We start from the raw sequence: 25,394 nt of genomic DNA, 5'->3' as shown, positions 1-25,394 counted from the left end.
AAATTGTCTGCTAAGATTGGAAACCAAAGCTGTTTAGACACCACAGGGAAGTTGCTCACTTCTTTGAAGAGTGCTTTCTTCTTTCACATACCCATTCAAGTCTGGCAGACTCTGGCCCAGACCTGATTGGGGTCTTCCGATCAACCCCTAGTAAAGATGCACTAGGGCCACTAAAATCTATCCGCTCACAGGTTCTAAGGTCCTTTTCCCATTACTAGGAAGAGTACAGGCTCTGTGCAGCTGGCTGTCTCAATGTGAGGGTTAATTCTGTGTCAGCTTAGAGGATGTTTCTGGATGAGACTGACTTTGAACTTGGTGAACTTGGGTAGAGCAGATTGCCTTCCCTAGAGTGAGTGGGCCTCATGCAGTCAGCTGAAGGCCTGAATAAAGCACAGTCCCTGCCTCCCACCCAGAGGGAGCCTCCTGCAGACTGGCCGCACCATTGGCTCTCCTGAGAGCAGCCTCCAGGGCACATGCGGATTCCACACTTCACAGGTGCCACAGGTGTGTGAGCCCATTCCTTACAACAAATATATCTCATTATACGCACGCACACACATGCACACACGCACACACATGCACACACACACATACACACAAACATATACACATATACACACACATACACACATACATACACACACACATATATTTGCCTTAAAAGCTCACATTTCTTACTTCAGCACCTCAGAGCCTCACTCGATATAGAAATGTTGGGAAACAATAAACTTTCCTGAGGTAAAATTTTCCAGTGTATGAGGGACTGAGCTCTGAGACAGGACACAAACGACGTAGTGTGCATGGCTGCTAGGGCTCTAAGCGTGGCCTTCACCTTCAGAAGCATATCTTCATTTCCAGCCTTCCCTCCATTAATTAGCATGTATTTGGGTTTTTAAAAAGTATTGTGTTTACCTCCTTGGGAGAATATCAATGTTCAAATCAGGAAATACAAATCCAATGTGACATTTCACCTCCACTTATCACTAGCTGTGTAACCTCGGGCAAGTTAAACCCTCTGTGCCTGTTTCTTCCTCTACAAAACCAAGGTAATTAAAATTTCTGCCTCAGAGATTAATTGTGAAGATGGAAATAAAATTATAAGGACTCACAGGATGGAATACAGAATGTGACAGAACAATTGAACTGTATCACTAGTGTATGACAGCCTCACTGACAGGGATGGAGAAAAGAGTCTGACTTAAGCGGCTTTGGGGAGGAGTGACATCTGTGAGGCTAAGGGCAATAAATAAATAAACAAATATCAATAATAAAGCTGCACACAGCACTTTCCCCCTACGTGATATTTTGCCCAGCAGACACAGATTACCGATTCTGATGCTGCTACACATGTATTCTGGAATTAAACAATTCATTAAATGGATGGCTGATAGTAAAGTGAGGAGGTTGGAATGATCCATGTGGTCATGGATTGGAGTTGGAGGCAACACTATGAACTCCTGGATAGCTTAGTGTGTACACAGACCATTACCTACAGAAATAACTATAGGCATGTGTATGTACAAGGTTAGTACACACAGATCTCTTCCCTTGCTCTGTCAGCTGAGAGAGCCTGAAATCCATGAGCTTCTGGTACTACTAGCTTATCTGGAGCCCAAACCTTGGCTTCTAGTCCCATCTCCAATAAAAGGAACTAGGGCTCCTTCGGAAAAATACTAGACTCTAGGATGGAACAGAAAATATGAGAGATGAGCCCGGAGTGTCTTTGGAAGCCAGAAAGTAAGATTTTATTCAAAAACAAAACAAAAAAAAATAGCAACACTCCTTAAGTGTGGACTGCACACAGTGATTTCCTTCTTAAAAGGACAGTAGGGGAATGGGGAAGGAGCAACTCTACAGTGTAGAACTTGACACACTACCCCAGCCAGGTGACCAAGGTCAACATCAGCGGTGGGAAATCATGTTGATAGTATGTACCCTTGATATTTTATGCACTTTACCCCGGTGGTCGTCCTCTCAAACACATAACCCCAGTCTAATCATGAGAGAAGCATCAGACAAATTCCAGCTGGGAGGCATTCTACAAAGCACCCGAAAAGCACTCAAAACTGCAGTGTCATCAGAAACATGTCTGAGAGACTGACACAGCCAGGAGGAGCCTAGGAGGACACATGACTCCATGTAATCTGGATGGAATCCTGGGACTGTAAAAGGGCATTAGGTAAAAGTAAGGATATTCAAAAGAATACGAACTTTAGCTAATAATAATGTGTCAATATTGGTTCATTAGTTTTAGCAAATGCCTGTCACAGTATAAAATCTAATAACAGGGGAAACTGGGTGTAGGTATATGAAACTTTCTGCACTATTTTCACAATTTATCTGTAAATCTAAAACTGCCCCAAAAGTGTATCTTATTTTAAAATGAAGTTGTATATCTATATTAAGTTCTTTACACTATGAATGACTACTCCATAATTCTGTTTCCTCTCACTATCACTATTATTACTGTTGTTGAATTCTTATTCAAGAAAAACTAAGAGAATGCCAGGTAGGTATAAATAAACCAAGTCTTAAGCCCAATTCCAATTTTTATAGCAATGATTAGAGTAGGACTAAGAAGATTTTCTGTGAACTTTCTCTATTGATTCCAAAGCTAGATGATTAAATAAAAAAATAAAGATTAATAATAAAACCCAAACTAGTTTACAAAGCATGCATAAAAAAATGGGATGAAACACTTAGATTCTTTTAGTTCTAAAGTTTAAACAGAAGTGTCTGCTCAAAATTGACAATAAAACAAAGAAGTATTTTCTCAATATTTATATTTTAGAAAAGAGCTAAAAAGACAGTGGCAAGTTCCTTCTCTTCCAGAACTGAGCTACATTTTCTGCTATACTATGGTATATTAGTTTTCAACGGCTACCATCAACAGGGGACTTAAATAATAGAAATTTATTTTCTCACAGTTCTGGAAGCTAGAAGTCCAAGATCAAGGTGTTGGCTGGGTTGGTTTCTTCTGAGGCCACTCACTTTGACTGGTAGATGGTCACCTTTCCCAATATCTTCATGTGGTCTTCCTTCTGTGTGTGTCTGTGTGCTCATCTCTTTTTATATGAACACTAGTCACATTGGGTTAGGGCCCACCCTAATGACTTCAATTTTAACTTAATTACCTCTTTAAAGATGCTGTCTCCAAATATAGTCACATTTTGAGATTCTAAGGGTTAGGGCTTCAACAGATGGATCTTGAGGGGACATGATGCATTCCATAGCCTGTGGTATAATAGAAAGATCATGGGTTATTATAAAGATTAAAATATGGATGTATTTAAAAATCACCCAACAGAGAACCTGTCACGGAGTAAGTATCCAATAAAGAGTAGTTGATACTTATTTCCCACTGACCTTGAAGACAGGGCTCCAGCAATCTTATCCAGGTGCTTCTGCCCTTTTCTCATCTTCACAAACCTGAGGTCAGATCCAGGCCTAATGTCAAACAACGCAGAAGCTATTTACATATTTTCCCATTAATCCCTTTTATCGTCTTTCTTGTCATATCCAGTGCTTCAGCCTGTCCCTCCTAGAACTCTCAGGCCCTTTGGATCCTTCATATGGCAAATGCTGTTTGGGAAAGTATGAAAGCCTTGCTCATATGAGGGGACCAAATCCTGCAATAGCTCTAGGATGCTATTATCCCCAAGTGTGCTGGTCTTGTTCCACAGAATGGTGGTTGAATGATGAAACCTTAAGCTTAAATTCTAGAGTAGGACAAATGGTGAATGTGATCGTCTGTGTGCATTGTGTGAACATGCGTGTAAACGTGTGTGCACATGTGCGTGTTGCTTTGTGTATGCATGTGCACACATGTATGTATGTTTGTTTCTGTGTGTGCATGTGTGCAAACATGTGAGTGTTTGCAAGTGTTTATGCATGTGCATATATGTGTGTGCATGTGTGTGTTGGGAAGGTTGGGAACAAGAGGAGCAGGAAGAGGACCATGAGTGGAAAAGCAAATCCTGGCTATGCTGGAATCAGAAGAGGTGTGTGGCTGCCTCCACTACATTTAGACAAAATTGGAACTTTGCTTTGCATCCCAGATTGCTTTTTCTAAAAAAGTCACTTCCTGAGTGAGATACCCAGGTGTGAATTTGTCTGAATTTCTCTACCTATGTACTGTTAATCTTTCAATTATATTATTATTCAATAATAATGTACTATTATTTTAAAAATTAATAATAACACAATTATGGATGCATTTAACTTGTCATTTATATATATATATGTGTGTGTGTGTGTGTGTGTATATATATATATGTATGTATATATGTATATATTCAATTTTTATCCTCCAAAGAGCCATATGACAAGGATAATATAAATAATACTGGTCCACTTCATGAGGAGAAAAGTGGACCTAGAGAAAAGTCCACTTACTTGGGGCCAGACAACAAGGGCAGAAGTCTAGGTCTTCTGAATTTTACCCCATAAAACCAGATACAGCTTCCTTTAAGTTAGTGTAATGAACAGAGCTTTAGACTAAATAATTAGATTTTTGTCTGACTTGATTTATGAATTTTAACATTAAATTCCTTATAGTTATAATCATACCACAATTTTAATTATTTAAATAATTTTTCAATGGTTTTACATATATGTGTGTGTGTGTGTGTGTGTGTATGTGTGTGTGTGTATATATATGTGTTTATGTATATATATATATATATATATATATATATATATGTGCTGATATAAATATATGGACACTTGCTGCAAAATTTTGCTACCCATGACTATGTGTGATAAAATAGATTTAAGTATACAAACAGAATTACAATAGGCCTAATAGCTAACCTTCTCTATGTGACTCCTGGGGAATATTTCATGGTGTACAAACATAAGAGGCTTCACGATATGATAGGATATAAAGAACTACTTAGTTTTGGCCACTTAGCTAGCTTCTTAACAGTCACCTATTATTGATTTATGCAGGGAGAATTTCAGTCTATAAAACCAAGTATTGAATTTTTCAAAAGTTACTTAAAAATACATTACATTCTGATTTGAAACACAATAGCTTAAAATAATTGCTTTCAGATTCCATTTCTGGCTGTAATGAAGTAGTTACCACAGCATGCCAATGCTTCACCCAAAACAACTAGAAAGACTACATAAAATACTAAAAATAAAGGGGAAAACATCTATTTGGAGGTATTGATGACTAACCAAGGTGACCAGGGGTTAGGTGGCCAAGGTCCTATGAAAAGGGACTTCAGAAGGGCACTCTGTGGGGCTGGAAGGCTGAGGGTGCATGTAGAGGGACAGGGCACATGAGATTACCAAAAATTCCACTGGTTTCTTTTCCTCTTAAAAGTGACCATGTGCCCAGGGTGTAAGACAAGGTAAACTCTCATTAAATGGTAGCTAATTGTATTATTATGTGCTAGATATTAGCCAAAGCTAAATCCTGACTCTCTGTCTCTTAATAGTGTGACCATTGTTAGAGAAGGAAAACTGGAGAAATGCATTTAAAAATAGAAATACTACAATCAACTGCACTGCTTTTACTTACAGACTAACCACGTTAACAACTAGCCAAAGCTAAATGTTGATTCTCTAATTCCTAAGAGTGTGTCTTGTGTTAGAGAAGGCAAACTGGAGAAATACATTTAAAAATAAATATACTACAATCACCTGTACTGCTTTTACTTACAAACTAACCACATTAACAACTGTGTTATCAATTATGAATTGCCAATATTAAAAATGAGGTATAACCATTCAAATATTTCTCATTAGTTTTATTCATCTTAAAAATTTTGAGTCCAGGACCAGATGGTTTTACTGGTGAATTTTATTAAACTTTTGAATAATAATTAATGTCAATCTTTTTCAAAGGATTTCAGATAAGTAAAGAGGAGGGTACACTCCCAATTTCATTCTATGGGACCAGAATTACCCTGATACCAAACCCAGATTGGGACACTACAAGGAAACTATAGAACAATATCCCAAATGAATATAGATGCAGAAATTATCAACAAAATACTTTCAAACTAAATTCAACAATACTTTAAAAGGATCATGCACTATGATCAAGTTTGATTCATCCTTGTGATGCAAGGATGGTTCAACATAAGCAAATCAATAAATGTGATACATCACATTAATAAAATGAAAGATAAATATACAACCTCAATAGATACAGAAAAAGCATTTCATAAAATTCAACATTCATTTATGATAAATACTATCAAAAATGGAGTAACAAAAGAACATATCTCAATATAATAAAGATCATGTATGACAAGCCCACAGCTAACATCATCTTCAATGGTGAAAGGTTGAAAGTTTTCCTCTAAGATCAGGAACAAGAAAAAAATGCTCACTCTCACCACTCCTATTCGACATATTACTGAGACTCCTAGCTAGAGCAATTAGACAAGAAAAAGAAATAAAAGTTATACAATTAGGAAAGGAAGAAGTAAAAGTCTTTGTTTGTAGAGGACATAATTTTACATATAAAAATTGTAAATATTCCATCAAAAAACTATTAGATCTAATCAATTAATTCAGTAAATTTATAGGATTTTAAATAAACATACAAAAATCAGTTGTGTTTCTATATACTAACAACAAATCATGTGGGAAAAACTATCCCATTATAATAGCATTAAAAAAATTAATTACTTAGAAATAAATTTAACTAAAAAGGTGAAACATCTCTACACTGAAAATTGTAAGACATTGATTGAAGAAATTGAAAATTACACAAATAAATAGAAAGAGCACATTCATGTATTGGAAGAATTAAGATTGTTAAAATGTTTATAGTACCCAACACCACCTATAAATTTAATGAAACCCCTGTAGGATTCCAATGGCATTTTCACAGAAATAGAAAAAAATCCTAAAATTCATTCAGAATCACAAAAGACCATTAAAAGCCAAAACAGTCCCGAAAAAGAACAAAGTGAGCAGCATCACACTTCCTGATTTCATACTATATAAAAAGCTATAGTATCCAAAACAGGGTGGTTTTGTCATAAAAACAGACATAGACCAATGGAAAAATACCAAGTGCTTAGAAATACCCCCAAGCATATAAAGTAATATTTGATAAGAGAGCCAAGGATACTTACTGGAGAAAAGACAGTCTCAAAGAAGGCGGTGGAATAGGTGGAAGCTACACTAATCTCTTTCTAGGTCCAAACTGGAATTACAACTAAATTATAGATCATCCTGAATAACCATCTGAAGACTCACTGAAGAGAAATCTTATAACCAAGGATTTACAGAAGAAGCCACATGGAGACTGGTAAGAATGGTAGAAATGTGAAAAGGGTTGGACCCACTCCCACAGGAGGTGGGTGAGGTTCCAGAAGGAACTGGAGAGGGTTCCCCCTGAGAAGTGTGGGGTCTAAACCCCAAGCTGAGCCCTCTAGCCCAGAGCACCAGAGCTGGAAAGAGAACAAATAACATCCAGCTGTGAAAAGCAGACAGGTTTCTGTCTGCTGGAGAGAGACCAGAATCTGCTAAAGACACAAGCACTTTTTAAAGGGCCAACACCCAAATTTTCATTCACAGTCATTCACCCTGAGCTGTGGTGGAGGGAGGGTAGAGTGGACTAGAGTAGTATGGAGGAGAGTCCTGGGTTTGTGGTTCAGGGAAGAGAGCTAAGGGGATAGTCACCTGGATACCTGTGCTGAGTCATTCTCCCACACAGATGACATTTTCTTGGGTGGAGCACTCCCCTCTCTGTGGGTCAGCCTGGGGTAATACAAGAACCCACCCTATACACTCCTTCTTTCACCAACTTGAGGAGCTTATACCCTGCTGAAAAGTCAGCTGTCTTGGCCAGGGTGTAGAGATCAGGGGTGTCAGTGAACGAGTTGTGTGGCTCTGGGGCAAGAGTCATTCCCCCCATTTCCCCATTAAAGTGACTGTCATTTCTCCTCACAGGAGATCTGCTAGAAACATGCTCTGGGCTTCTGAGGGACCCACATTCCAGGCTCAGGCTTCAGGGGCCTCACCTACATGACTCTTGCTGGCTCTGCCTTGCCAAGGTCTGAGAAATTCTGGGAAAGACTGAGTTGAGTGGCTCTGGGAGTGAAAGACACACTCTCTACTTTCCCCAAAGTGGAATCAGCACCTCACCCTCACCCAAGATCCACTAGCCCCATCCTCCTGACTCCTAACAGCCCGCCATGATGAGTTCCATCTTCTCCTAGGAGAATCTGGGACAGATTGAGTTGTGTAGCTCTAGAACAAGGGCCATTTTTCCCATGCACGTTCAACTGGGATAGAGCCCTCCCTTCACATGGCCAAATCTTGGTCTGTTTGGGCCTAATAAACTCTGCTGGCCTCTCCCTGATGACTTTCTGTGACCCCATCCCACCACAAAAATATGCCAGCCCCCAGTGAGTAGCAGCTAGACTCAGTATATCCAGGATTTAGAAGACAAGGTAGAAAAAACACCCAATCAGAGTAGCAAAAATGAAAGGAAATTAAAAAAGAATAAGGGTAGTTTAAGAGAACTTTGGGACACCATGAAATGTAACAATATTTACATTATAGTGGTACCAGAAGGAGAAGACAGAGAGCAAGGGATCAAAAACTATTTGAATAAATCATGACTGAAAACTTCCTTAACCTGGTGAAGGAACAAACATACAAGTCCAGGAAGCTCAGAGGGTCCTAAACAAAATGAAGCCAAAGAAGCCCAAACAAACACACAATATAACTGAAATGGCAGAGGTTAAACAACAAGAGAAAATCTTAAAAGCAGCAAGAGAAACAATTAGTTACCTACAAGGGAGCTCCCACTAGGCTGTCAGTTGATTTCTCAACAGAAGCATTTTATGCCAGAAAGGAGTTGGCATGAGATATGCAGTAGTCAAAAGTAAGGACCTACAACCAAGCTACTTTATCCAGCAAAGCTATCATTTAAAATTGAAGGAGAAATAAAGAGTTTCTCAGACAAGAAAAAGCTAAAGGAATTTGTTACCACCAAACCGGTATTACAAGAAATGTTGAATGTCTTGCTTTAAAAATTAGAAGCAGCAGAAAAAATCAGAGGAACATAGTTAAGAGAATAAAATGTCAACAAGTACATACCTATCAATAATCACTTTAAATATAAATGATTTAAATGCTCCAATCAAAAGACATACAGTAGCTGAATGGATAAGAAAACAAGATCCACATATATGCTGTCTTCAAGAAACCCACTTCAGAACTAAAGATACACACAGACTAAAAGCAAAGAGATGGAAAAATATATTTTATGCAAATGAAGAGGGGGAAAATCTGGGATAGCCATAATTATATCTTACAAAGCAGACTTTAAAACAAAGGCTATAGTAAGAGACATAGAATGACACTAAGTAATAATAAATGGAGCGACCCAACAAGAGGATATAATCCTTATAAATATTTATGCACCCAACCTAGAAGCACCTAAATATATAAAGCAAATGTTGATAAACATAAAGGGAGAGATTGACAATAACACAATCAGTCATATTAGGGGATTTTAACACCTAATTGACATCAATGGATAGTTTTTCCAGAAAGAAAAAATAAATAAAAAAGGAAACAGTGTCCTTAAATGACACACTAGATGAGATAAATTTGATATTTTTAGAGCACTTCACTGCAAAGCAGCAAAATATACATTGTTTTCAAAAGCACATGGAACATTTTCTAGAACAGACCATGTTAAGACACAAAACAAATCTCAATAAACTTAAGAAGATTGAAATCATATCAAGCGTCTTCTCTTACCATAATGGTAAAATACTAGAAATTAATCACAAGGAAAAAACTGAAAGACACTCAAATACATGAAGACTAAATAACATGATATTAAACAATGAATGGGGTAACAATGAGATCAAGGAAGAAATCAAAAAATGCCTTGAAACAAATGACAAGAAGAACCCAACAACCCCAAATCTATGGAAAACAGAGAAAGGGGTCCTAAGGAGGAAATTCATAGCGTTACAGGCCAACCTGCAAAAACAAGAAAAACTTCAAATAAACAACCTAACTTTACACATTAAAAAACAAACAAACAAACAAAACAACCTTGAAAAGGAACAACAAACAAAGTCCAAAGTGAGCAGGAAAGGAAGGAAATAATAATGATCACAGCAGAAATAAACAACATAGAGTCTAAAAAAAAATACAAAAGATCAATAAAACCAAGAGCTGGTTCTTTGAAAAGATAAACAAAATTGACACACCTTTAAGCAGACTCATAAAATAAAGAGAGAAAGAGGGTGCAAGTAAATAAAAATCAGATGAAAGAGGAGAATTAACAACTAACACCAAAGAAATGCAAAGGACTGTAAGAAAGTATAACAAACATCTATATGCGAACAAATTGGAAAATCTGTAAGAAATGGATAAATTACACCAGGGTCAGTGTGGGTCAGCTGGTTGAGAGTCATCCCATGCACCAAGATCGCAGGTTTGATTCCCAATCAGGGCACATGCCCAGGTCGTGGGCTTGGTCCAAAGTAGGGGGCGTGTAGGAGGCAATAGGTCAGTGTTTCTCTTTCATTGAATCTTCTGTCTCTCTCTCTCCCTCTCACTTTCCTTCTCTCTCTAAAACCAGTTGAAAAATGGATAAATTACTAGGAACATATAATCTTCCAAAACAGAATCAGGAAGAATCAGAAAATCTGAATGGACAGATTACAACTAGGGAAATTGAAGCAGTAATCAAAACGTGTGATAAAATCCACATCCATTTATGATAAAAAACTCTCAGCAAAGTGGTAATAGAAGGAATCTACCTCAATGTAATAAAGGCCATATACGACAAACCCACAGCCACATCGTACTCAATGGACGAAAACTACAAGCATTTCTTTAAGATCTTGAACAAAGTCTTCTTGCACAACTCTTATTCAATATAGGACTAGAAGTCCTAGCCACAGAAATCAAACAAGAAAAATAAACAAAAGGCATCCAAATCAGAAAGGAATAAGTAAAATTGTCACTACTTTTAGATGATACTATATATCGAGAATCCTAAAGATTCCACCTTAAACTACTAGAACTGATAAGTGAATACAGTAAAGTAGCAGGATACAAAATAAATAATTAGAAATTAGTTGCCTTTTTATACACCAATAATGAACTATCAGAAAGAAAAACTAAGAACAATCCCATTTACAGTTGCTTCAAAAAGAATAAAACACCTAGGAACAAATTTAACCAAGGACATAAGAGACCTGTACCCAGAAAATTATAAGACACTGAAGAAAGAAACTGAAGAAGATAAAAAGTGGAAACATATGCTACGTTCATGAATAGAAAGAACTAATATAATTAAAATGTCCATATTACCCAAAGCAATCTACAGATTCAAAGCCATTCCTACCAAGATACTAATGGCACATTTTACAGAACTAAAACAAATATCCCAATATTTTTTTATGGAATCACAAAAGACCCAGAATAAACATAGTAATCCTGAAAAAGAAGAACAAAATTAGAGGAATCATGCTACCTGATATCAAACTATACTATAAGACCAAGAAATCCAAACAGCATGTTATTGTCATAAAAGTAGACACACAGATCAATGGAACAGAATAGAGAGCCCAGAAGAAAACCCATGCCTTTATTGTTAATTAATATTTGAAAAAGGGGGGGAAACATACAATGGGGTAAAGATAATGTATTCAATAAATGGTGTTGGAAAAATTGGATAGATATGAGCAAAAAAGAAAGAAAGAAAGAAAGAAAGAAAGAAAGAAAGAAAGAAGGAAGGAAGGAAGGAAGGAAGGAAGGAAGGAAGGAAGGAAGGAAGGAAGGAAGGAAGGAAGGAAAGAAAGAAAAGAAAGAAAGAAAGAAAGAAAGAAAGAAAGAAAGAAAGAAAGAAAGAAAGAAAGAAAGAAAGAAAGAAAGAAAGAAAGAAAGAAAGAAAGAAAGAAAGAAAGAAAGAAAGAAAGAAAGAAAGAAAGAAAGAAAGAAAGAAAGAAAGAAAGAAAGAAAGAAAGAAAGAAAGAAAGAAACTAGACTACCTCTTACACCATACACAAAAATAAACTCAAAATGGATTAAAGACTTGAATGTTAGACTCAAAACCATAAAAATTCTAGAAGATAACATGAGCAGTAAAATCTCAGATATTTATGGAAGCAATATTTTTTCTGTTATATTACTTTGGGCAAGAGAAAGAATAGAAAAAATAAACAAATGAGACTACATCAAACTAAAAATGTTGGCACAGCAAAGGGAATCATCAACAAAATGAAAAGACAATCCACTAAGTGGGAGAACATATTCATCAATGATAGATCTAATGAGGGTTTAATATTCTAAATTTATGATGAACTTATAAAGCTCAACACCAAAAAATAAATGATCCAATTAAAAATTAACCAACGTCACCCCAATAAATTCAATAAAAAGTAAAAAAGTAAAGATAGTCTCTTTAGTAAATGGTGCTAGAAAAATTGGATGCTCATATGCTAAATAATGACACCAGAGCTCTACCTAAGACCACTCACAAAATTAACTCCAAATGGATTAAAGCCTTAACTGTAAGACCTGACACCATAAAACTCCTAGGTGAAAACAAAGGAAAAGTCTTCTTTACATGGATCTTGGTGATGATTGTTTGGAAATGACATCTAAAGTGCAAGCAACCTGTTCCTGAGCATGGATGGGCCGTCTCGGCTCTGACACATCACGGTAACCAGCACAGCAAGAGAAAGTTACTTCTCAATATTTAGGCCCAGCATTGGTGGCAAAACCCATGATAATGTGAATATATAGAAGCTTTATTTCACCAGGTTCCAAAAGCTTCATAAAATTATATAGTGAAACAAAAGACCATCATTGCAGTGTCTTGGCTGACCACAGATGCAGAGCACCGGGCTCCGCTTGTCTCGGCAACAGTCACTCTGGGACATGCACAGGCAATGCAGCCTTCTCCAAAAGGGACTTCAGACTTTACAAGAGTAAACCAACAGATGTCCCTCACATCTGCAATACTTTCAACAATAAAGATAAATGTTTAAAAAAATATATAAAGAAAGAGCCCGCCTTAGAAGTCTGCCATGCAAGAGAGCACTTGACAGTAGAGAGATCTCCAAACAGCACCAGCTAACTATGTATCATTGTTTTTCTTTCCTTTATGTCTGACTCCACTGTCCCATCCAATCCTGAAGAGTCCAGAGGCAAAGGGTGGCAAGTCAGGGAGATGGGGAGCAAGAAAGAGAGGAGACTCACACATCCCTTCCCTACCCCCTGGGTTTGACTCGAGAGGAAGGCGAAAGCTCGAGAATGGGCATGAGAAGTTCAGTTTGGTTCAGACTATATTTTTAATACTTTAGAAATGAAAATAAAAGTGACCTGAAAATATCATCTAAGTGTGAGGAAGGAATATATGACAGAAGTTTTCAAAAGTGGTAGGATAAAAATAAAGCTATTTTCTAATGTAAAAAAACCAACCAACAGAATTGTGGTTCTATTTCTAAGTCTACACATGGCTGAAAAGCACCAATGGTTCTTCATTGAAAGCAAACACTAGCTAAACAAACAGTTCATTAGTTTTCCTGGTAATATCTGAGATATCCTTACATAACAAATGGTATTAAATAGGAATTTTTCTTGAAATCAAATTGAATTGTCTTGCAAATAGCACAAAGTGCTCTTGACTGAGGAGGGTGTCCTGTAAGTTCAGCTGAGGCCCACAGTGTGAAGGGTGAGTGAGGAGCAGTGCATGGGGCTGTGAGGGTGACCGACAGGCAGACACCCGGCCGCGGGACAGGGCAGAAGGAGCCGGGCAGCGAGTACAACCTGCGGGGGCAGGAGACGATGTGTCAGCAGAACGGTTTCCTTCTCCCACTCAGCCGAAGGCAGGCGCACGACAAGGAAACCGGTTCCTCTGAGTGACTGGTGTCCCTGACTTGTCCTGATTTTAATCGTCATTTGGTTTTATGTCCTTCCACAGCTACACGCTCAGGACTGATCACTGCCCAGAGGAGAGCAGCAGTGGTCACCCGAGGGCATTGCAGGGTCCTGAACTCACTCGTGGTCACTATTCTTACTTGAATGCTCTCAATATGATTATCACACTAGAAAAGGAAATAAAATAATAAAAATAAAATAAATAATAGCATACTCTATTTACCAAAGGATTCAATAATGATACCAACCTAAATACGAAAATTCCATCTCACTGCAATTTGAATGAGTGTTTAAGTACAGATAAGAGCAGCTTAAAGTTTTGCCCACTGAATAAATGCCATTTAAAACATGCATGTGAGGCTGAGAAAGATGGGGGTTCATTCAGTTGTGTGTTCCTTAGTCCTACAACTTGTCCTATATTGTGCCATACCACTAAAATAACTTTTTAATTAATAGTGGGGGGGAGAGGTGCCAATTTTTTCTCCTTTTCAAAAATTGCACTTGTTTAGAAAATGCCACCTCAGCAGCCTTTCCTCCCTTTTTTGGTTATCCCCTGAGTAGTTTTGGTCCCGCCCTTTAGAAGGATGCACGATGCTGGCTCTAGTCCTAGCAGGCTCTTTGCGCTCCAGAGGGGGAAAGGAACAAAGCACCCTCCCCTTACACCCACCAGGTCAGCGGCCATGGGGACCCTCCCCTTAAACCCAACAGGTCAGCGGCCATGGGGACCCTCCCCTTACACCCACCAGGTCAGTGGCCATGGGGACCCTCCCCTTACACCCACCAGGTCAGCGGCCATGGGGACCCTCCCCTTACACCCACCAGGTCGGCCGACCATGGGGACCCTCCCCTTACACCCACCAGGTCAGCGGCCATGGGGACCCTCCCCTTACACCCACCAGGTCAGCGGCCATGGGGACCCTCCCCTTACACCCACCAGGTCAGCCGACCATGGGGACCCTCCCCTTACACGCCTGGGGCTGTGGCTCAGCCATCCCTCACCCACAGCGTGGCTTCCTCCTCCTCTGCGTGGAATTTGGGATTACGAGCCGTCGCATCGCTGGGGAAATGCATTTTCCCAAGTGTGTTAGGCAAATATGCGCTAGTCTTATACGTTAAGGACACCATTACCATATGTCATGCGGGAACTCCAGGGATTCCGTTTCCAGCGTGGCCCCCTTGGCAGGGTCAGTGAAGGGGGCATGGCTTTAATAATGGTAGTGGTGATAAACCCATAGACCTGACCTCTCCAGCCTGATCGACCTTTGGCTGGCTCCCAAAGCTACTTTTACCTTCTTACAGCCCATGAAGGGGTTTTGTGCAGCCGCAGATCCGCTGCTTACAGCTGGCAGGGCTCCGCTACCCGAGCCCCTATTCACCAGGTGCGCCCAGCCCAGGGGGCCTGAGGTTTGGGCGGCACAGCCACGTTTCAGACGGTGCTGAGGAAGGGAAGCGGCTCTCCCACAGCAAGTCCTGGGACAGCACTGTCAAACCATCGCTTAGAAAACGCTTTCTGCTTATCAGCTTATTCGATTATTTTAATAAACAGTCAAATACAATGCATGAAACTTGATCAGACCTGGTGCAAAAAATTAATAAATAAAAGATCAGTTATAAAAGACATTATCTCTGACTCTGTTTCTCAAACCCCCTTGACATGTGTTTCAATTAATAATGGTCTTCCTTCTTTTCAATGCTTTCATTTCTCCAAATCTGCCTAGTGGAAGCTTCTTCAATATGGTGCCTGTGTTTTTTGAAACATCCATGTTAGTTTTGGAGCACTTTATGCTTTCTGGCATATCAAATGTTCCTAATTTATATTCTATTTCTCTTCTCCAGACATGGAATCCACCATTTATTTATTTGTTTATTTATTTATGTATGTATGTATGTATTTATTTATTGTTAATCCTCACCTAAGGATATTTTTTCCATTGATTTTTTTTTTTTTCCAAAAGAATGGAAGGAAAGGGGAGGAGGGGGAGAGACAAGGAGAGACAGAGAGAGACCAACCGAGGCCAGGGATTGAAACTGCAACCCAAGTACGTGACCCCTATTGGGAATCAAACCTGCAACCCTCTGGTGTGCAGGCCAAAACTCTAACCACTGAGCCATGCCATCCAAGGATCAGGCATTTATTTAATAACAACTGACTCCGTTCAATGGAGGAAGGAATTTGGAAACTAACCTATTGGTGCTAGGTGTGCCCAATGCTGTTGGGGAGTACATTTAGATCTTTCCATTAGATGGTTCTGGAGTATCACACACATACACAAGCACACACACTCACACACGCTCACATTATATACATATGTAAACACAGGCATCTCTGAGATTCTCACTCCACATTACTATGCAGGCCTAGTGACAGCCACAGAGAGTTATTAATTCAACAGTTAGACAGTGTCTACAATGAACAGTTACCAACCATAGTGACATAGCAAAGAAAATAGCAAAGTCTTTGCTTTCAAAGAATGGGAGAAAAACTACAAGCTAAAAAATGTAATGTAAATCAGTTAATTAAAGCAGGCTGATGCAGCAACCCCCAGAATAGAACTGAAGGGGTTCCTGCAGCACTGACCTCAGAAGATGATGGAGCTGAGCAGAGATGTGGACTCAGCACATTGATCTCAGCCTGGTCTTGAGACGGGATCTGGAACCAGAATTGTACTCACTGAATCAGTCCCATGTGGAGGTAAAGAGCCAGTCTTGTCTACCCAGTGGCAGTCAGTTATTGGCCACCGGTTGTCCCCCCACATGCCAGGGCATAGAGGGGGAGCACCTAACCCCTCTGGCCAGGAAAAGGGCATGTAGGGTCCATTAGCAGACAACATTCATACAGCTGGGAGGTGGAGGTGGTGGAACAGCCACTGGAATAGCACCCAGTAGTAAAATTAGGTGTGCATGGCCTTCCACCCAGAAATGCGGTCTTAACAATATACTCTACAGAACCTTCATTCATGTGCCGAAAGAGAAGTGCAAAGAAAGTCCACTTCAGCATTGTTTATAACGGTAAAAATCCAGAAATGACCTAAAAGTCCTTCAACAGGAGAATAAACTAATTAAATTCTAGACCAATTATAGCGGTGAAACTAATGGACTTGAGTATGTGTATCAACATGGACAAATCTCAAAGCATGACTTGAGTGAAGAAGCATGTTTCAGAAAACATCCTGGATGACGCTATTAACATAAGGTGGAAAATATGCAAAACAATGCTAACTATTTCTGAGGGTGCACAACTTTTGAGTAAATCATAAAAACGTACATAAGAACGACAAACACAAAGTAGTTGATAGAAATTACCTCTGGGGAAGGAAACACTGGGATGGAATCAGGTCAACAGTCTCAACTGTCACTGAAATGTTCCAATCAGCAGCTCCCCCCATGCAATGGCCACTTTTAAAGGGTTAGTAGTAACACAAGTGATTATGTTTTATTCTATACACTACTCTGCGTGGTTGTAACAATCACACTTTAAAAACATTACAAAAATACACATGTGGCCATATGGATGCCTAGGCCGTTGCTTCTCTTTTCCCCCTGTGTGATCATTTGACTGACCAAGGACACCAAAAGAAAGCACACAGAGAACCTTTTCTTTTTGAGGCTCCATCACAGCACCTTGGCAATGTTTCATCTGGTCACATGAACTTACTAGCTATTTTGTTAATATACAATAAATTAACATCACATGGGGATGTTTCTGTCACTGGAAAAACACTCATAAAAAGGCTAATGTGTCTGAGATGAAATTTACATGATAAGATTTTGTAACCCACTTATTCCAGTGGTTTCTTTGCTATACAGTCTAGCAAATATTTCCAAAGATCCATTTCTACCCGGTGATGCCGGCCTGAAGAGCTCGGTCCGTGCTACTAAACGCCAAGGGTGCAAGCTTTACCTTCAAATTCTAAAAAGTGTTTTGTGGTCTCAGTCCCATGGTTTGATGAGGCTGCCAGCTCTAAAGAGGGAGCCTCTGGCCTGGGATGCCGTGAGAGGGTGTGGTGAATGTTTAAATGAGTCCTTTGAATGCCCTTGTGCATAGAGAGCTCAGCCACGGTTATGCACTGCCTGGCACATCACTGCTGCACCTTCCTGGAGGTGGCCTATCGGTGATGACCATGCAGCGACTTAGCCATGAGCTTGAAAAGTCAGGATCTGGGATGGTCACTGAGAACGAATGAGGGGAACAAGGCTGACGGAGCTATGTCCGCCTGTGGGGACATCGGGCTACAGAAGAGCTCAGCCCTGAAACCCTCTCCCTCCCTCACACAAGCCCCACAGGCTGCAGCACCTGGACGGAGAGAACGCAGACATGGAAACTCTTGCTCCTGGGAGTATTTTTTGGCAGAAGGAGCGAGTGTATCTTCTGGTTCATCTTTAATCCTTATTTAACTCATAAACATTAATTTTTCTAAAACCTTAAAATACTAGGCATTTCATTACTTAATACATTGTTAATTAAGGGAAACATCTGACTTTCCGACTTTACACTGTGCACAGCACGGAAGCTCACACACCGCCTGTCCCGGACAGGGGAGGTTGAAAGTTGTCTCAGAGGCCAGGCTTGTCCCTGTGGTTTCCGACCCTCACACCGTAATTCTGAGTGGCCCATCCCCCTAGGCAATGCCAATATTTAATACTGGGTCTTCTTTTTCACACATGATCTGTGCTTCTTTTGGATTTTCAGTCTTAATAAAAATTGCTTTTAATGCAACCACATCACAACCAGTCTTCTCATCTCTCCCATTTCGTAGTTAGACACCAAAGGCCACATAGATTAGGATTTCACTCCCATGAAAATCCACAAGAGCTAAGACCCTGGAGACACATGGAGACCAGGGGATGTCAGGGGCTGAGCCTGGAGAATGGGCAGGGACTGAGGACCACACCTGGCTTCTCTGGATCAAAGTGCTCTGGAGGCAGAGAGTGGTTGTGATGTGATGTGACAGCGGGGAAACTGTGAATGCACTTAGTGATGTTGGAAGTTATACTTTGAAGGATCATCAAGATAAACCTTCCATAAATTAAATTAAATGTATTTTGAATAGTATTTGATTAAATTGTATTTAAAATATATTTTATTTTACTCAATGGTATAATAAAATATACAGCAAAATTCTAAGCATATGTCAGATACATGCTCACATTTTAAAAACTGTAATTAGCGGGCAGGAAAGCCATCTTTGCCATGGCAGCTGACACACGCTGCAGCCCAGGACCTGGGACCACAGGCCTATTAGGAGCTGAGGTGAGTGGCCCACATGCTGCAGGTGGTTATATAGCTTGAAGTTCAGGAAAAGCTGAGCCTGGAGCCCTCCAGTAGGAGGTGTTGAGGAGGTTGATGTTCTAAGGTGGCTGGTCGTCGGAGATGGGGATGTGGTTTTGCTGGTCCTACAGGGTCTTCCTGGGGATCTGCAGCTGGCTCTGCAGGTCCCGGCAGGGCTCGTGCTCCAGGCTGTTGGCGGCTCGCTCTGTGGCCACATCGATCAGCTGCCGCTCCTTCAGGGACGTGCTCTGGCCCTGGCCGCCAGCCTGCTTCCCCTGGGACCTGCTGGAGGACAGGACAAGAGACTCCGTCTTAGTGATGAGCCCCTTGGGAAGCAGCTCCTTGATGGACAAGTCCAGGGCAGATGTCTCCGCCTCTGGGCTGTCCCCAGGCTGTCCCCAGGGGTTGGCGAGGTGTGGGCCACCCAGCCCGAGACACTGTGGTTGGGCTGCTTGCCACCCAGGGCACTGGGGATGCTCCTCGTCTCCATCCTCGAGATGGAGTGTGACTGGCCGTTGAACGGTGGCCCGAGCTTGAACTTGGGGGTGCTGAGGAAACTGTCATCATGGTCCTCATGGACCTCCATGTCTGGGTCACTGTCAATGGGCTTCTCCAGGGTGTCACCCAGAAGGCCCATGTCCTCCTCCACCTCAGGGACGTGCTCCGCAGGATTCTGCTTCGAGGCCAGAAACTCCTCCGACACTTTGACCCTGCCCAGCCATGCCAGGACTTTTTGCTTGAAGCCCTGTGGCCTGGTCATGGATCTCTGCTCCTCCTGAGGTCCCCCCACGCTGACGTTGTCCTCGTTCAGGTCCTGTCCGTGCGTGGCATCATCGCTGGCTTCCTGCTCAGAGGAGAAGCTCTCAGACTCCCCCTCTGAGGAGTGATCTGTGGATGTGTCCTGGGCGCCCGCCTGCATGGGGCTGTCCTCATGGTCGATGGGCTGGCTGGACAGGGAGGAGATCCAGATCTCCGCCACCGTGGGGGAGGCCTCCCTGATGCTGCTGCAGAGGCTCAGCACCTGGCCACCCTTGGGGGCTCGCTGCATCACCTGGGCCATGTGGATGGCGCCCGCGGCCAGAGTCTTGTAGCCCAGATACCTGTAGCCCAGGATGACCCGGCTCCTGAAGCGCGTCCTCTCCTGCAGCAGGATCTGTAGCTTGTTGCCTTCTCTCTTGAGGAAGTGCGGGTACTGCAGAGAGAAGGTCAGCTCCAGGTCTGTCTCCACTTGCCCCCCGGGGAACAGCTCAATCTCGTGGGACCGCAGGATGCCCCTGGAGCCCTGCATCTTCACAGCAATCACCACCGAGGTGAGCTCCTCTCCCAGCTCCTCCAAGACCACCAGCTTCTGGAATGTCAGGGTGCACAACTTGGGCACGCAGGTGGGGCTGGAGAAACCCACCTCCCAGGGGCCGAACTGGTTCAAGGGCACCGGCGTGTTGAGCGTGGTGGGCGCAGCTGCCAGGCCCGCAGGCGGCGAGGAAGCTGCCTCTGCTTGCACCATACAAGTCCTTTTGTAATTAAGCTTTGATGGTTTCTCCCCCTGTGGTGGGACAGAAAAGGGACATGCCATCAGAGGCAGCTCATGAACTGCCAGGTGGGTTGGGAGCTGCAGCTCAGACCGAAGCCCCAAGCACTCAGTGATTGGTGGCATGAGGTGGGACACCAGTGATGGCAGGAGACTGTGGACGAAAAAAGGCCACATGCTAACTCACAAGCTCAGGGGAGGCCTGTGGAGCAGCCTTGCAAACTCAGGGACCTAAAGTAACCACAAAGGATGGTCTAAAATGACATTTTAACTAAAAGCAGTTTATGGTGGGTAGTCATGTCCTGGGCCGGTATCTTTGTCCCTGAAAAAGGTCCATCTTTACCTTAACTGAGACTGACTGTTGTCTTTTTGCACCTACAATGAACTATCTCCGGAATGTCAAAGTAATTTCCCTTTTTCCGGACCCCTCGAAGCACAGGCACCTCTCTGCGGAGACCACAAGTCCCCTCATTGTTACTAACGGGTGACTCTTAGCTATCCTGTACCCACCTACGTCAAAGAAGTGTGTCTATTATTTGATTTTTCTCCGATCCCAGAGCTTCCCCCACTTTGCTTTCTCCCACCTCCCGGATCAATCACCAGTGGACTTCACGGAACCTACATATGTCTCCTCTTTTGAATGTCATCTATAAAATAAGGTGCAGATTCTCTCAACACACGGAGGTTTTGATTCCCAGCAACTGTCGCCACTTTGGCTCAAATAAACTCACAACATTCTTCACAGGTTTGAGTGTTTCTTAAGTTGACAAGAGCTAAGGTTCTCGGCAGGAGAAGTCGAATGGGAGGTGAGGAATGAGGAAACGCATCGGTATCTGAGGCCATTTCCTCAGCAGAGGGTGGACAGCACCTCCCTGTGTTCACAGTGCCACCCCTGGCGCTTCTGACGAAACCTCCGGTTCTAGGATGAGCATGCAGAGGCTTTTCCTGGGGCGGGAAGGGCCAGGATATTAGGACATGGGGCATGTTCATGGGCAGCACCTTTGACACGACAACAGAAGGGGATCATGTCCTGGTCCCCCAGCAGTGAAGAGATGGGTCACCTGCCATGATCACTGGTTCCCTTCCTGACCTGGAGGGGCCACGGGGATGTGGTCCTGGGGGCAACAAATGGCAAAGCACCAGACTTGGTACCATGAGGGTACCGAGTCCTTCAGGGGAAAAGCATCCCTACGAATGACAATGATGTGTTACACTGGGAGGTGTGCAAGGGTTGTCAGGCCAACATGGACACTTGGGGACAGGCGTTAAGCAGGGAAAGTCTAGAAAAATGCAAACATTCTCTTGACCGGGCATGAAGGGAAATGATACAGAAGGCTCTCCCGTGATGCTCCTAAACATGTGTGCACAGTGACTGCATCTGGTCTGAAAGAGGCTGGACCGTGAGAGTGGGTTGGGGGAAGAGACAGAGGCCCAGGTTCCTGTGGACACTGGACTCTAGGAGGGACCTCAGGGGAGTAGCAGAGCGGCCTCTGGAACCCGTGCCCTCTCTGGCTGCACGGGGTCCTGGAGTTTGGGTCAGTTTGGCACCTATACTCACGCTGAGCCCGTGGTGCACTCTTGTGCATGTGCAGGGCACCTGTGCCTCCTGCAGGTGGTTGGAGTTGAGGTCCCCATTTGTCAGCTCCTGTCTGTTTTTCTGTGTGGAGCTCTGTCAAGACAGTTCCCAGTCACCAGGCAGAATGCATCAGAGCCCTGTTTTTGCCATTTCTCAGGCCCCAATGACCATCCTCTCCAGTCACACACACTCCATGATGTGCTCAAGCCTCCCCTTGGGAGGAAAAGGGGTGACAGCCTGAGGACCTAGGACTCCTCTTGGCACAGAGAAGAGGACTCTGGGGAAGCCTCTCTCCACGGGCCTGCCCCGTCCTGGGATGATCATGACAGGACCTCTAGGTTATCCTGCACCCAGCAACCTGTTCCTGCCCGGGGGGGTCCCCCTCATGTCCTTCTACCCCCAGCATGAAGAGAAGGGGATGTGGGCTTTGCAGGGATGGCTCACAGAGGTGACCTGGCCTGGATTGGTCTGACCCCGTCCGCCTTGGGTTACCTCAAGGGATCTTCTTGAAAATGGCCATTGACGTCGGGGATGAGGGTTGAACCAACGTCGGCAGAGTCTCGACAAACCCTCACTGCGGGCTCTCCAGAAGCGAGAGCCCCGATCTCTGGGAATGCAGCAGCAAGAGGACATCTTGCACTGTCCAATGGCTCTTGCCAAGTGAGTTGGCTGTTGGTCTGTTGCTAGAATGTGGGTGCCTGGTTACGGGGTTCCAAGTTCTCCTGGAAAGTGACCTCACTTCCTGGGTTTGGCTTCCCTGAGTTCCCTCATCTAATTAAAGCTATACAGACAGTCGGAGGGTCAATACTGGTCACCCCCTTTCTCCATGGAATACTGTACTGTCCATAGTGACACCAACACTCCCATCCGAACAGCCCCCAGGAAGTTCTGGGAGTATGTTGGGGCCCAGATTTGAGGAGACAGACCTGGGTTCAGGCTCACCTCCTCATGGATCCCTCTTCTGGATCCTGGATGAGTCACTGTGCCTGTCAGGGCCTATGTGCCTCCTGCCTGCCCAGGGTATTATTGCCCCAGGCACTTCTAAGGGCTCCTCAGCCACGTGTGTGGTAATTGCCATAAAGGTGGAGTAGGGCTGCCACGTGGAGATAGTGCCTCTGACCTCCCTCTTCTGACTCTTGTCCCTTCCATTGTGTCTGCCTTGTATATTGTCCCACACAGTTATTACAGAGGGAGAGAGGGAGAGAGCAATGTGTGTGTGTGTGTCTGCACTTGTGCAAGCGCGCACGTGCACATGTGCCTACCAGTGTTCTCATTCTGGATTGAATTCTGAAAAGTCTTTTCTGGTCTCAGTCCCATGGTTTGATGAGGCTGCCAGCTCTAGAACTGGTGCCTCTGGTCTTGGGATGCAGTCAGAGGTGTGGGTGAACGTTTAAATAAGTCCTTTGAATGCCCTTGTGTATACAGAGCTCAGCCATGGTTATTCACTGCTAGAAATAAGATTTAGCATTATACAGAAACAGATTCAAGTTTCTCTCGACTTGCTATCCACAAAGGATGAGGAAAGGATACTCCCTGAAATCTGGAGGAGGGAAGGTAACTGAGGTGGGCTAAAAATTTCCCCCATCTGGACTGAATGCAGAAATAAAGGAGAAACAGTTAGAAGGAAGCAATATCCCATACCCCTAGAAGGAAGATTAGGATCACAACCAGTTATAGAAGGATTGGTTAAAGACGGCCTCCTCGAACCCCATATGCCCCCCCTAAACACCCCAATCCTACAAGTCAAGAAGCCTGATGGATCTTACCTTCCTATCCAAGATCTGAGGGCAGTAAATCAGGTAGTTCGAAGCAGACACCCTGGGGTCCCAAACCTTTACACTCTCCTCAGTAAAATTTCACCAGAGCATAAATGGTTTAGTGCAGTAGATCTAAAGGATGCCTTTTGGGCTTGGCCCTTAGCTGAGGAAAGCAGGGACTTACTTGCTTTTGAACTGGAAGACCCTCTTCCAGGCAGAAAACAGCAATATGGGTGGACTGTCCTTTCCCAGGGATTTACAGAGTCACCAAACTTATTCGGACAAGTATTAGAACAGGTACTAGAGAAGTTTACATTACCCTCCCCCCAAATGAAGCTCGTCCAATATGTAGGTGATTTGCTACTCTCAGGTAGTCAGAAGGAGGAAATGGTAGATAGAACCATAAACTTACTACATTTCCTTGGTCAACAGGGCCTGCGAGTTTCCAAAACCAAGTTACAATTTTTAGAAAAAGAGGTTAAGTACCTGGGACACTTAGTAAGTGAAGGGAAGCAAAGGTTAGGCCCTGAACGAATCTCAGCAATAATCAGAACACCCGTGCCAAGCCCGAAGAGGGAACTTAGGAAACTCTTCAGGCTAATTGGATACTGCAAGTTATGGATAGACTTGCATGCCCTCAAGACCAAGGATTTATATCTTAAACTCTTAGAAGAGGAGCCTAACCCCCTCTGATGGAAACCTAGAGAAAAAGAATTAGTAGACACCCTCAAACAAGCCCTTATCACGGCTCCTGTACTCACGCTACCATCGTTAGAGAAGCCCTTCCATCTATCTCTTAATATTGACAAGGGGACCGCTCTCGGAGTTCCAACTCAAGAGCATGGGGTCAAAGAGAGCCAGTAGCCTACCTACCTAAGCTCCTGGACCCCGTAGCAAGGAGATGGCCAAAGTGCGTCCAGTCAGTAGCAGCCATCGCAGTACTAGCTGAGGAGAGTGGAAAAATAACCTTTGGGGGGCAATTGATTCTTAGCAGCCCCCTCCAGGTCAGGGCAATTCTCCATCGGAAAGTAGGAAGATGGCTGACAGACTCTAGAATCCTCAAGTATGAAGCCATCCTGTGAGAAAGGGATGACCTAACCCTAACTACGGACAGTTGCCTGAATCTGGCTGCCTCTTTAACTGGAAGTAAACCCTCGGACTGGGTTGAACATTGTTGCATGGACATCACAGTCTATCAGACCAAAGTCTGGCCTGACCTTGGGGAAACTCCTGTTCTGACAGGGGCTAAAAGTCTTTATAGATGGTTCCTCTCGAGTACTCGAAGGAAAAAGACATAATGGGTACTCTGCCGTAGACGGAGAGCGATCCGCTGTCATCGAATCAGAAAAGCCACCCAATAGCTGGTCAGCCCAG

The 25,394-nt window shown here is 43.0% G+C and overlaps 1 pseudogene; it reads right to left on the bottom strand.

Moving 5' to 3' along the window:
* Positions 1-19,167: 19,167 nt before the first annotated feature.
* On the bottom strand, positions 19,168-24,954 carry LOC148092517 (phosphofurin acidic cluster sorting protein 2 pseudogene; annotated as a pseudogene).
* Positions 24,955-25,394: the final 440 nt, after the last annotated feature.

This window comes from Miniopterus natalensis, chromosome 9 (assembly GCF_054644295.1).
Source record: "Miniopterus natalensis isolate mMinNat1 chromosome 9, mMinNat1.hap1, whole genome shotgun sequence".
NCBI lineage: Eukaryota > Metazoa > Chordata > Mammalia > Chiroptera > Miniopteridae > Miniopterus > Miniopterus natalensis.
The sequence above is the reverse complement of the archived record's forward strand: the minus strand, read 5'-3'. Positions and strand labels throughout refer to the sequence as shown.